Raw genomic sequence first — 12,591 nt, forward strand, 5'->3', positions numbered from 1 at the left:
GGAAAAACACCTGCAAGAGAGCTTGACCCTAGGGTTATTCAACAGCATTCACCGTTTAATGTCACATACAACGTATATTTATTAGAATCTTTCACAAAACTATAACATTCTGCGTGGTGTCTGTTTTATGTCGTGTCTCCCTACCACTTTCGCGCAACGACGCTCTGAGCGTGTCTTTTAGGGAATTGACTAGTTTGAACCTGGGACCTGTTGCTGGTAAGGAGACGCCAGACCACACATGACATGTAGAGTTCAGAAGAGTTCAGTGAGACTAGCGATGATATACCCAAATACGTAATGATTTCAGCGTCAGCTCCACTGCACTCTCTGTAAAAGAATCTTAATACTGATAAAATTTAGTAGAAGGGGTTCAAGGCTTTCCTATTTTTAGTTAGCTGGAAAATAACGTCGAAAAAGCAGTTAAATTTACCATTGGAAATTTTATTCTTCTCACAAAACATTGTTTATAAATTGCACTACTGATAAAAGGAAATGTTTTAATACAGGATGATAAAAACCAACTGTGTGCAACAAAAATGTGAACGAATATTCCCTGAGTGGGTTTCCAAGTTCTACAATGGATCGAAGGATGACCTATGCCATATCACATCTATAATCTAGGTTTAAATTAAGTTTCACAAAAGAGAAAACTATCAAAATGGTCTACAGTGACCCTCAATTATCTTTAATTACTTATCTAACTTGTCGTAAATTACAGTGGCTGATGTGGCTTCTCAATAATTATATAACAGAAAAATCATCACGTTTCAGATTTTAACTTACGTAGCAAATGTTAATACCATGAGATTTAATTGACGATCGACACTAGTATTACGTAAAAAGGGGATGTAATAGATGAGATTTCTGCAGTTCTGAGTGAAGCCTTATGCGCTCAAAAATGCGGCATCGCATGCGTTCATTACCTTGTCGGTGTTCGGCAGGGGGCGGCGGCCGGCGCAGCTCCATCCAGCTCGCCGTCTCGGAAGCAACTCTCCCCTAACTTCTCCTTACTACAATTTACCGAAGTTGGTTTGAAAAACAAAAACTATCTGGCTGTGTTTTCATCTGACCAATCAGGGTGTCAATGTTAACCTTAAGCTCCGCCTACAAAAATTCTGTCTATCCAATGAGAAACGTTATACTTTTCGTGGTGGGGCAATGTTTTTAAAGTTTGCAACGTAACAGAGACGCGAAAAAGTCTCACACTAAAACTTGCAGCTAGTGTGGCCCTTTTAGTGTTATCGTAAGATCTATACTGTTCTTCTGGAGGGCTCTAGCTTTTAACATGGGCTGGGGGGGGGGGGGTGGTCCTGGCGGTTACCTGGCGACGTGGGTGTCCGTCCCTTATCGTAGGGCCTTCTAGCTTAACACGGTTCTGCTCTCGGCTTCTGTTCTCGTTTCTCCCCTCGGAACTGCGTCTGTCTCACGGTGGGAAGGTATGACATGCATTTAGGCATTCTTGTGTTGGTCTGTGGTATTCCATTTGCTCACTCGTTACTCGTATTACTTTGGTTAATTTAATGTCACGATTTATTCGGAGTTATGTGATATACTACTGGATTTGCTTATCATGTCAGGGTTTTCATGGAAGGTGTTGGATTTGCCTGACACCTCACAAAACAATCAATATAGTTAAACAAGTAATCAATTAAAGAAGGTTACTTCAAGCCATTAGCTAATCCAGAACTTCTTTTACCAATCTCAAAAAGAAGTAATGTGACTAATTAATTACACCATAATTAAGATTAACAGGTTGGTTAATAGAATAAAACTGTACATTAAAAGTTCTTTTTTTTTAAGTAAAAGTCGAATTCGTTTACGACGGGGAACCAGCTGCTGAGGCACAACTAGACAAATAAAAAAATTGCACCCTTTAGGATATTTAACTGGATCACATTCACAAGAATAATTAACATTTGACCAACAATATTGCCTTAGAGAAATATGTCCCAGAATAACATACTATCTAGGAAAGACTAGTTGCATAAAACTGTTAATCAACAAGGTAACAGACCAGATACAAGAACGTGAAACTGTACCGTAAGCTGCTTCATGGGACATGAAAATTAAACTCTTAGTTGTTACATGAAATATTAAGTCGCCGGACCAGTTTACAACCACAGTGAAAAAAAAATCTTTGTCTGTTAGTTGTGTCTACTAGTTACTAGTTGAAACAGACACAATATACAGACGGAGGCCCTGGGATGATCACACACAACAAGCTGTGTCGCCTGATGTCTAGGTGTCCCTTGCGGCGCAGGTGTGTTAACTGCTTAGCTCGACCCTCTCAGCGACCCAAGCGTGGGCGATTAACACAAATTAGGTAGGCCTGCATAAGCAAGTACATACAACGAGGACCCGAGGCAGACAAAGGATAGCAGAGATACAAGGAAAAACTCACCTTAACTGCACAGAGGGGTAGACCAAATTTGAATTACAGTATAAATACTAAACTTCCGTTAACAGTCCTTGAACCAGGCCGCTTTGCTTGGGATTGACACAGATTTAAGCAATAGCGCGAAATTCCTGGGCCTTACCATCTTGAAACCTCAATAACACGAATGTGTTCACAGACGCAATAAAATGAAACTAATCTGCTGACTAGAAAACTTAAATATAAAATCTGCAATAACATGCTAAGTAGGTTACTAATTAACATCACCGAGATCTGTAATGCTGCGCTACACGTAAAATTCCAAAACTTTAAAAAGATAAATTAAACTTCAATATATTACAGTTTACCACGGCTCCAGAAGTGAGCCCACGAGTGAGTAAGAGATTAGATACACCCAACAGAACAACCGTCTGGTGACGAAACCTTAGTTTAAACTTAGCGCACACCAGATTTCCATTAATTACAATTCAAATAAATAAATGAATTTTAAACGAATCGCTCACATACAAGCTTAACATTGCTCATATCCGGAGCCAAACTATGAAGCCATTATTTTAAAGTACAATCGCAAGCCAGCCCTCAGCCACGTTGGCAATACACATGCAACCCGAAGTATTTACAATGCTTCGGTCCAGAGTTCAGGATGGTAATACCTGCGCTTCCACATGATCGATTTCGTTCTCCGTATATATGGCTCTAATGGACAAACGGACACACTCCAAAATCAGTTCTCCCCGTCAGCTAGTGTGCAACCAAAATACGGTGCGCCCACCAGGACAGTCACCGCTGCCTAATGCTGCCAGGCCCCCCAGGCCTGTGGACTTACCATCGGCGTGCAACACGTCCAGTAGCGCACACTTCCTTATAAGCTCAGTGCACTTGCCTCATTGCCAACGTTTCGCTTCGCTCGCCTTCAGCCCCTGAGCGCCACTTAGCAGCACGCTGCGACACCGAACCAAAGACAGGGAAGCAGTGATGGACCGACTCGAGACGAGCCGCCGCGGCTCACCAAAAATTAAAACAGGTGGCCTTTATTTCACTTTTAACAACGTTGTTCGCTTCCATAGCTGTGTGGTCAGCGAGGCAGGCTGTCATCACTACTCCTGTTCAATTTCAGGTCATGTCAGTAATTTTTGTTGGTGGGAGGACTGGAACGGGTTATACTCAGCCTCATAATGCCAGCTGAGGAGCTCGTGGATGAGAAGCTGCCGCTCCAAGGTCTGCATAGTCGACAACGGCCGGGAGAGGAGTGTGCTGACCCCATGCCCCACCATACCACAAATGAGGCCATTGATCGAGGATGACACGGCGGTCGATCAGTCCCGACTGGCCCGGCTGAGGCCAAAACGGGAGAGATTAGTAACGTGGGACCCTACTGTGCCATATTTCGGTCGTCTTATTGCAGTGCTGTTTCTGCATCACAGCCTATTGTATTCACAAATTAATGACGTTACGGTACTTTCAGTGTAGTCGATTTAACAGTGAAGCTTTAGTAAGTAAACATCACATTTAACTTGTGTCCCGCAGTGAAGATTGCACTCATTACATGGAGCGTAAGGTGGGTGAGGTTACCGCTACTGAACTAGTCTGAAAATGCTACGTTACGCCATAAAGTCACTAACGTTCAACTGCCAATTGCAGTCAGAGGCGTCTGTGGTCTCTGAACCACAGAAGGTGACCCATTCCTATATTTCGCTGTAGTCGAGCACCGGCAGAGGTTGTAGATCTGTCTACGAAAACGGGTCTATACCAGCTACAGTGCTTCAGCATTGAGTAAAAATTGTTTACAAAGCTGTGAGGTCAGTTGCAGCCGTATGGACAAGCCAGGGTAAATCCCATGATGCGTGCCCCTATATCCTCTCTTCTCCATATGATCCTGACCCTCTTACAAGCAAATATGCATCACAGTTGTACCAGCTTGTCGTGTAAAGTCCGAAATATGCGCTATGAGATGTCTGTTTCTCGAATGCCGATCATTCTGCCCCACTAGGTTTCATTACATGTTTCTGTTGTGCCCTCTTACTTCGTCTAACAACAGGCCGACTGAAACTTTCTTTCACGTTCCGTCTTCGCTGTATGACACATCAGTGGCTGAGATTGACATAATTTCGACCTTTCCGGACACGCAATAAAGGGCACCGCTAGACCTAAATTCATGTCATCTCTCCATAATGCTAGTCACTTATTGCTGGTACATAGTCTGGACTCATTTGGCCAATTATTTAGGTGGGAGCCGTGGCTGCTGCAGCTATAATGAACAAAAATACAGTTTGGATCACTTTCTATGTTTTATTTAACCAGTCTCGACCTGGAATATAGGCTATCTGTAGATCCACGTAACAACTTCTGGTAAGTGCAGCTTGTCTTTTGGGCGAGGATTCAGAGCTTCCGCTGAATCCACGACCTAGTGGCAGGTCGCACTTCGCAGTAATAGTTGCACGGTCTGTATTACGGATCGGAACCCAGTATCCGAGTAAAATATAGTAAGGAGCTCAGATGGTGCCTCTCTTCATTAACGCGATTTATAATTCTCGCAAAGGTTATTGTATTTTATTTTTCTGGAGTACAGAGCACGTTTGACTGAGTGGCGATAGTATACGCCCAGTAGCTTCATTATCCATGTGGTGGCGAGGTAAAATTTCATTTCTCGAGTGTTCAAGTAAAAGCAGTCATTCAGCACACTGAAGAGCCAGAGAAAGTGATACACCTGCGTTATATCGTGTAGGGACCCCGCGAGCCCGCCGAAGTGCAGCAACACGACGCGGCATGGACTCGACTAATATCTGAAGCAGTGCTCCAGGGAATTAACACCACGAAACAAATAGGTCTGTCCATAAGTAATCCGTAAGAATACGACGCGGTGGAGGCTCTTCTGAACACATTGCAAGGCATCCAAGATATGAGTAGTAATGTTCATGTCGGGGGAGTCTGGTGGCCAGCGGAAGTGCAGATAACTGCATTTGGAAGTAGACTGTTTGTTATTTTTAGCTGAAATGAAAGTTCTTCATCCAATCAAAACACTGTCTCTCCCCCTGTCCCTGTCCCTGTCCCTGTCTCTGTCCCTGTCCCTGTCCCTGTCTCTGTCTCTCTGCCAATGTCGTATCTGGACACTGTGAGTGGTGATCTTGTGTGGTATGGATGGTGAGGTCCAGAAGAACTGTTGGGTGGATGGTGGGGGGGTGTCTAGAAGAACCATGGGGCGGAGAGGAGAGGAATAGTAGGTTAGGGTGGAGGAAGATGCTGTAGTGCTGCCCAAGTCTGTCAGAATTAACAATGGTCATGAATCGATGCAAGTGATCAGATAGGATTCTTACGTACGTGACACGTGTCACAGTCGTATCTAGACGTATCTGGGGTCCCATATCGCTCCAAATGCACACGACACAGACCATTACAGACCCTCCACCAGCCACCTGCTTGAGCAGTCCCCTGCTTACATGCAGAGTCCATGGATTCATGAGGTTATCTCCAAATCCGTACACAAGCTGACGTGCACAGTCCATGGATTCATCAGGTTATCTCCATACCCGTACACGTCCAACCGCTCGATACAATTTGAAACAAGACTCGTCCGAGTAGGCAACATGTTCCGGTCATCAACAATCCAATGTCGGTGCTGACGGCACCAGGAGAGGCGTAAAGCGTTGTGTCGTGCAGTCAAGGGTACGAGTGGGCCTTCGGTCCCGAAAGCCTATATCGAGGATGTTTCGTTGAATGGTTTGCACGCTGACATTTGATGGCCCAGCACTGAAATCTACAGCAATTCGCAGAAGTGTTGTACTTCTGTCACGTTGAATGATTCTCTTCAGTCGTCGTTGGTCCCATTCTTGCAAGTTTTTTTCTGGCTTCAGCGATGTCGGAGATTTGATGTTTTGCCGGATTCCTGATATTCACGGTATACTAGTGAAATGGCCGTACGGAAAAATCCCCACTTCATCACTACCTCGTAGATGCTGTGTCCCATCCCTTGTGCGCCGACTATAACACCATGTTCAAACTCACTTAAATCTTGATCACCTGCCATGGTAGGAGCAGCAACCATCTAACGATTGCACCAGAGACTTGTTGTCTTATATAGGCGTTGCCGACTGTAACGCGGTATTCACCTGTTTATATATCTCTGTATTTGAATAGGCATGCATATTCCAGTTTCTTTGGCGTTTCAGTATGTATACACCGAAGAGCGAAAGAAACTGGTACACCTGCGTAATATCGGAACGTGAAAGAAAGTTTCAGTCGGCCGGCTGATAGATGAAGTGGGAGGGCACAACATTAGAATGTAATGAAACCGAGTGGGGCAGAATGATCGGCGTTCGGGAAACATATCTCATACCTCTATTATTGGCTATAAGGTGATACACATTCACGTTGTCGTGAGGATGAAAACAGCTGTCTTTAAACACCGTAGTTGCATGACGGATTTCTTCATCGTAGATCCCTGGAGGAATTTTCCTCTCGCAAGCATTTCAGTGTCTCCCTCCGATACGTGACATGCAAGAGACTCTGGTAAACGCTTCTAATTAAGTAACAGGCCACGTAGTTGTTTACGGCAGCTGATCTCGTCTATTAAGAGATACCCGTTCACTGGATAGTATGAAATGTCGGTCACATACACAAACACATGTCAGACAAATTTATTTGGCATTTTCTTAATGAAGTGACGTGCAACTTGCGGCAAAGCCTGCGCCACCGTAGCGGCAAGGCTAATGGGAACTTCTTTTTTTCATCTGTATGCAACTTGCCGTTCTCTCACTTAATGCGAAGGTTCTCACTTCCTGTTTCGTAAGAAATACGTCGTTTCTGTGTCGTTCGAACAAAGGAACAGCTCCGCTAGCTGCTAATGAAAACGTTGGAAGATGCTCATGTACTCTGCATTGTTCTTTTTTGTCATTCTTCTTCAGTATGGGTTTTCGTAATTTTTAATAAGATCCTATTCCTACTTTACGACTTTAAGATCCAGTCACTGCAATTACTCGTATATAGTTGAATTATTATGAAATCGATGAATGTAATGTAATATGACCAGGGGACCCGTGCGATGCTTTCGCATTTTTATATTTTGAAATAATGACTGTATTTGGAATAAGTGTAGTCGTTGGGATATGGGTAGTTGGCGGGGAATGAAGAGGAAACATCTTTAAAAATGAACCGATCGACGTGAAATAATAATCATGAATTTACGATGCATCCCTTGCATATACGTTTCCATGGGTCCAAAAACGCTCTTTGCATTCGTAATATTTGTTCCGGCTTGTACGACGGGCAGATATCATGGACTATCAGTAGCGCAACATAACGTAAAACTTTAATTCGATAAACATTTTCAGTCAGAGTAAGCAGATTAATCTGTAGTAGCAATTACAATTAAGGGCGTCTTTTCGGAAACTACATTCATTTATAAAAGCCTAGTTGTACGGCTGCAGAGCTAATGAACTACCGCATTGGTTCCGGATATTATCTATAACAATGCTGTATACAAATTGTCCAGGTAGTGAGCACTTTAAAACAAATGAAATTTCATTTTTAGTAATGTAGTTTGAAAAGGGAGTCTCTTATTCGTGATTAATAAATTAGCTTCGTAGAATATAGGTATTAAGCTGGGTATCTTTGATGCCCTTTTGCCGATGGTAGTTAACAAGTCTCTTTTGAGTTAAACGTTTTCACAAATAAATTTTAGCACAAAATCGGTATGCAGTGTCACAAGCCGGTCAATAAACCTTTCTAACGATGTCATTCATCCCTGTACGATCAATATGTGCTGAGGAAAAAGGATGTGGATATGAGAAATAATATGTATGATCGTTTGAATGTACTGTTTAAGAGTAAAAATAATCGCGATTCAAATCCAGCCAGTTAGCGTGCCATTTTATGACACTTAATGCAATATTAACCTTTGGTGGTATTGTACAGTCTCCTGGAAAGCCTTCTAAAAACCGTAGTAAAATGTTACGATAGCCACAAGTGAACTGTGTCAATAACGAACAAATAAGCATGTTTATTTATGTAAATGTGTTATCATTTATCGAACATTATTTTTGAACGAGAAAAACTGTCCGCCTTTACGTATTTTGAGTATATTAGTAATAAATATATTTCTGTGTAACAAATACTAAGAATATGAGTACATATTATGAGTACATCACGTCATGGAATTTCTATCTAATTGTGTGACAAAAACGCGGCTGAATAAAATGACCACCCTAGTGTCAGCTCTCGAAGTTACTTCTGAACGCACGATTTTGTTAATTGCACGTAAGTTTTTTCAGGATATATGTATAAAAAGCGTTTTTCCTTGTAATCTCATTTCATACCTCTCCCTTCTAGTGAGTATGATTAACTATAAATAATTAACTATGGCTGAAATTCAAGTTTTATCCTTGGCCATCTGCCATTCTTTGGTAGTAAAGGCGCATTCTCTGCCATTACGTGAAATGTAATTAATCACATGATTTTTGGGCTTCAGCCACAACATAACAGAAAAAAAGAATACTTTAAATATCTTTGCTATCAGGAAAAGAAATTATTTTTTGCAGAAATGTTTTCACTGAATATACACAACGAACGCAAAAGAGTAAATAATAATACGAGGCTCATGTGGTAATAATATTGTTTTCACCGCCGTAAATGTTATTCAGATCATAGTGAACAATATAAAACGTCAGTTTTTAACAAAAAATTGACATAATATTGAGAATAGTAGTGCAGCTACTTAGGTAGTTATATCGTGTGTCTCTGCAACAATATTTATCAGACATTAGCCACCACAATTCTAAACAAAACACTGGTATTTTTGGGCTAGCTGTGCGTGTTGACAACATAAGTCAATCGTTACAACCCAACCCAGTACCTTTACTCGGAATTATTTGTCTAAGCAGCGAAGCTGATGATCGTTAGCGTACATTTAAGCTGCTACTACGAGTGTGCGAAATATACGCAATACACACAAGAGTGTGTGTGTGTGTGTGTGTGTGTGGGTGTGTGTGAGTGTGTGTGTGTGAGAGATAGAGGGAGGAGTGGGGAGAGAGAGATACGATATAGTATTTTGTGTGTGTGTGTGTGTGTGTGTGTGTGTGTGTGTGTGTGTGTAAAAAGTTTCAATTTGCTCCGTTGAGTGAATTCCAATGTAAACAACTGGTCATGTCATAGGTTACAAGCGAAGGCAGTGTCATATGGGATATACGTTATCCATCTTCAAGACACCGACAACTCAAAAAGCATCCTATACTAGGCTTCTAAGGACTATAGAGGGGACTTAGTAGACGGGCTCTAGATGAGGATCCCAAGTTCGGAAATGTACCATTTGGGCGTAAAGTAATTTTGGATCTCACGCTTCACGGTACACAAACAGTGGAGACAGTGAGGTTTGACCCGTTTGCTCCGCAGGAGGTCATGGAACGTGCAATGTGTCGACTACTAGTCGTCGGTTTATCTTCTTCATGAGGCAGGACGTTCGCTTCGAAGTGGAGAATGTGGTGCGGCCGTGGGTAACCACAGTCACTCTGAAAATAGTTGCGAACGTAACCCAGTTTCTCGTATCAATTGTTGATGGTCGAATGAAAAGGTATACGGTGTCCTGATTACACTCACTCACATGCCCACTCGAAAATATACACTCTTGGAAATGGAAAAAAGAACACATTGACACCGGTGTCTCAGACCCACCATACTTGCTCCGGACACTGCGAGAGGGCTGTACAAGCAATGATCACACGCACGGCACAGCGGACACACCAGGAACCGCGGTGTTGGCCGTCGAATGGCGCTAGCTGCGCAGCATTTGTGCACCGCCGCCGTCAGTGTCAGCCAGTTTGCCGTGGCATACAGAGCTCCATCGCAGTCTTTAACACTGGTAGCATGCCGCGACAGCGTGGACGTGAACCGTATGTGCAGTTGACGGACTTTGAGCGAGGGCGTATAGTGGGCATGCGGGAGGCCGGGTGGACGTACCGCCGAATTGCTCAACACGTGGGGCGTGAGGTCTCCACAGTACATCGATGTTGTCGCCAGTGGTCGGCGGAAGGTGCACGTGCCCGTCGACCTGGGACCGGACCGCAGCGACGCACGGATGCACGCCAAGACCGTAGGATCCTACACAGTGCCGTAGGGGACCGCACCGCCACTTCCCAGCAAATTAGGGACACTGTTGCTCCTGGGGTATCGGCGAGGACCATTCGCAACCGTCTCCATGAAGCTGGGCTACGGTCCCGCACACCGTTAGGCCGTCTTCCGCTCACGCCCCAACATCGTGCAGCCCGCCTCCAGTGGTGTCGCGACAGGCGTGAATGGAGGGACGAATGGAGACGTGTCGTCTTCAGCGATGAGAGTCGCTTCTGCCTTGGTGCCAATGATGGTCGTATGCGTGTTTGGCGCCGTGCAGGTGAGCGCCACAATCAGGACTGCATACGACCGAGGCACACAGGGCCAACACTCGGCATCATGGTGTGGGGAGCGATCTCCTACACTGGCCGTACACCACTGGTGATCGTCGAGGGGACACTGAATAGTGCACGGTACATCCAAACCGTCATCGAACCCATCGTTCTACCATTCCTAGACCGGCAAGGGAACTTGCTGTTCCAACAGGACAATGCACGTCCGCATGTATCCCGTGCCACCCAACGTGCTCTAGAAGGTGTAAGTCAACTACCCTGGCCAGCAAGATCTCCGGATCTGTCCCCCATTGAGCATGTTTGGGACTGGATGAAGCGTCGTCTCACGCGGTCTGCACGTCCAGCACGAACGCTGGTCCAACTGAGGCGCCAGGTGGAAATGGCATGGCAAGCCGTTCCACAGGACTACATCCAGCATCTCTACGATCGTCTCCATGGGAGAATAGCAGCCTGCATTGCTGCGAAAGGTGGATATACACTGTACTAGTGCCGACATTGTGCATGCTCTGATGCCTGTGTCTATGTGCCTGTGGTTCTGTCAGTGTGATCATGTGATGTATCTGACCCCAGGAATGTGTCAATAAAGTTTCCCCTTCCTGGGACAATGAATTCACGGTGTTCTTATTTCAATTTCCAGGAGTGTAGTTCCTCCTGCAGCAAAATAAGTTCATCTCTCGAATTTGAACTACGCTATCACTCTAGATTTGGCAACGGCCTTGCCGCAGTGGACACACCGGTTCCCGTGAGATCACCGAAGTTAAGCGCTGTTGGGCGTGGCCGGCACTTGGATGGGTGACCATCCAGCTGTCATGCGCTGTTGCCATTTTTCGGTGTGCACTCAGCCTCGTGATGCCAATTGAGGAGCTACTCGACCGAATAGTAGCGGCTGCGGTCAAGAATACCATCATAACGACCGGGAGAGCGGTGTGCTGACCCCACGCCCCTGCTATCCGCATCCTCCCCTGAGGATGACACGGCGGTCGGATGGTCCCGGTAGGCCACTCTTGCTCTGAAGACGGAGTGCTTTATCACTCTAGATTTGATTGATTTAGCGCCACAGGATAACGTAATTGGCCCCTCTGCTTCACCAGGGTCTACGTTGTTATTTGGATAATGACAAATGGAAACGCTCAGAGAAAGTAATGGAGAGGCAGGATTATCATTATTCTCCTGATGCCGGCTAAAAGTGTGGAGTAAATTCCGATGAGATGCTAATAGTGGAACATTAGTTTGGGAATTAACTAGACATGTAAACAGTTGTACACCTACCTGTTAGTTACATTTTACTTTTGTCTTATTTTTATATTAAGGCGGCATGACGAATACCATCCGTAATATGATCCATGGATGAATAACGAACAAACCAACTAACTGGAGCAGTTCATTTGTTGCTTCATTCCGTTCGGAAGATCACAATGCGTGACTTTTCGCCGCTATTGTTCGCCCGTTGACTGCTCGCTATCTGCATACATATATTCCTACCCTCCCTGAACATATGGTGGGGCCGGTAGGTTATTTGCAACCGCAGCGGACCGTAGCGCTGACCTGGACAGCGGATAAAGCTCGCAAGCGAAACACGACAGAGGCTCAGAACCACTGCAGTTTGGTCTCAATGCGTGCAGAGAGGTGTGGCTAAACGCTAACGCTGCTCTAAACAGTTTCCTCCCTTTCACTGCCCTAAACCCAGAAGTACGTAAGTTACCGTATCCCACTTCAAGAACACTGTCTCTAGTTAATCAGTCAGAATGAGATTTTCACTCTGCAGCGAAGTGTGAGTTACTCAGTAATTTGCAGACTACTTTCAGA

The 12,591-nt window shown here is 44.5% G+C and overlaps 1 pseudogene; it reads left to right on the top strand.

Moving 5' to 3' along the window:
• The first annotated feature begins 11,491 nt into the window (after positions 1–11,491).
• Positions 11,492–11,608, top strand: LOC124799817 (annotated as a pseudogene).
• Positions 11,609–12,591: the final 983 nt, after the last annotated feature.

Source organism: Schistocerca piceifrons, chromosome 5 (assembly GCF_021461385.2).
Source record: "Schistocerca piceifrons isolate TAMUIC-IGC-003096 chromosome 5, iqSchPice1.1, whole genome shotgun sequence".
Lineage (NCBI taxonomy): Eukaryota > Metazoa > Arthropoda > Insecta > Orthoptera > Acrididae > Schistocerca > Schistocerca piceifrons.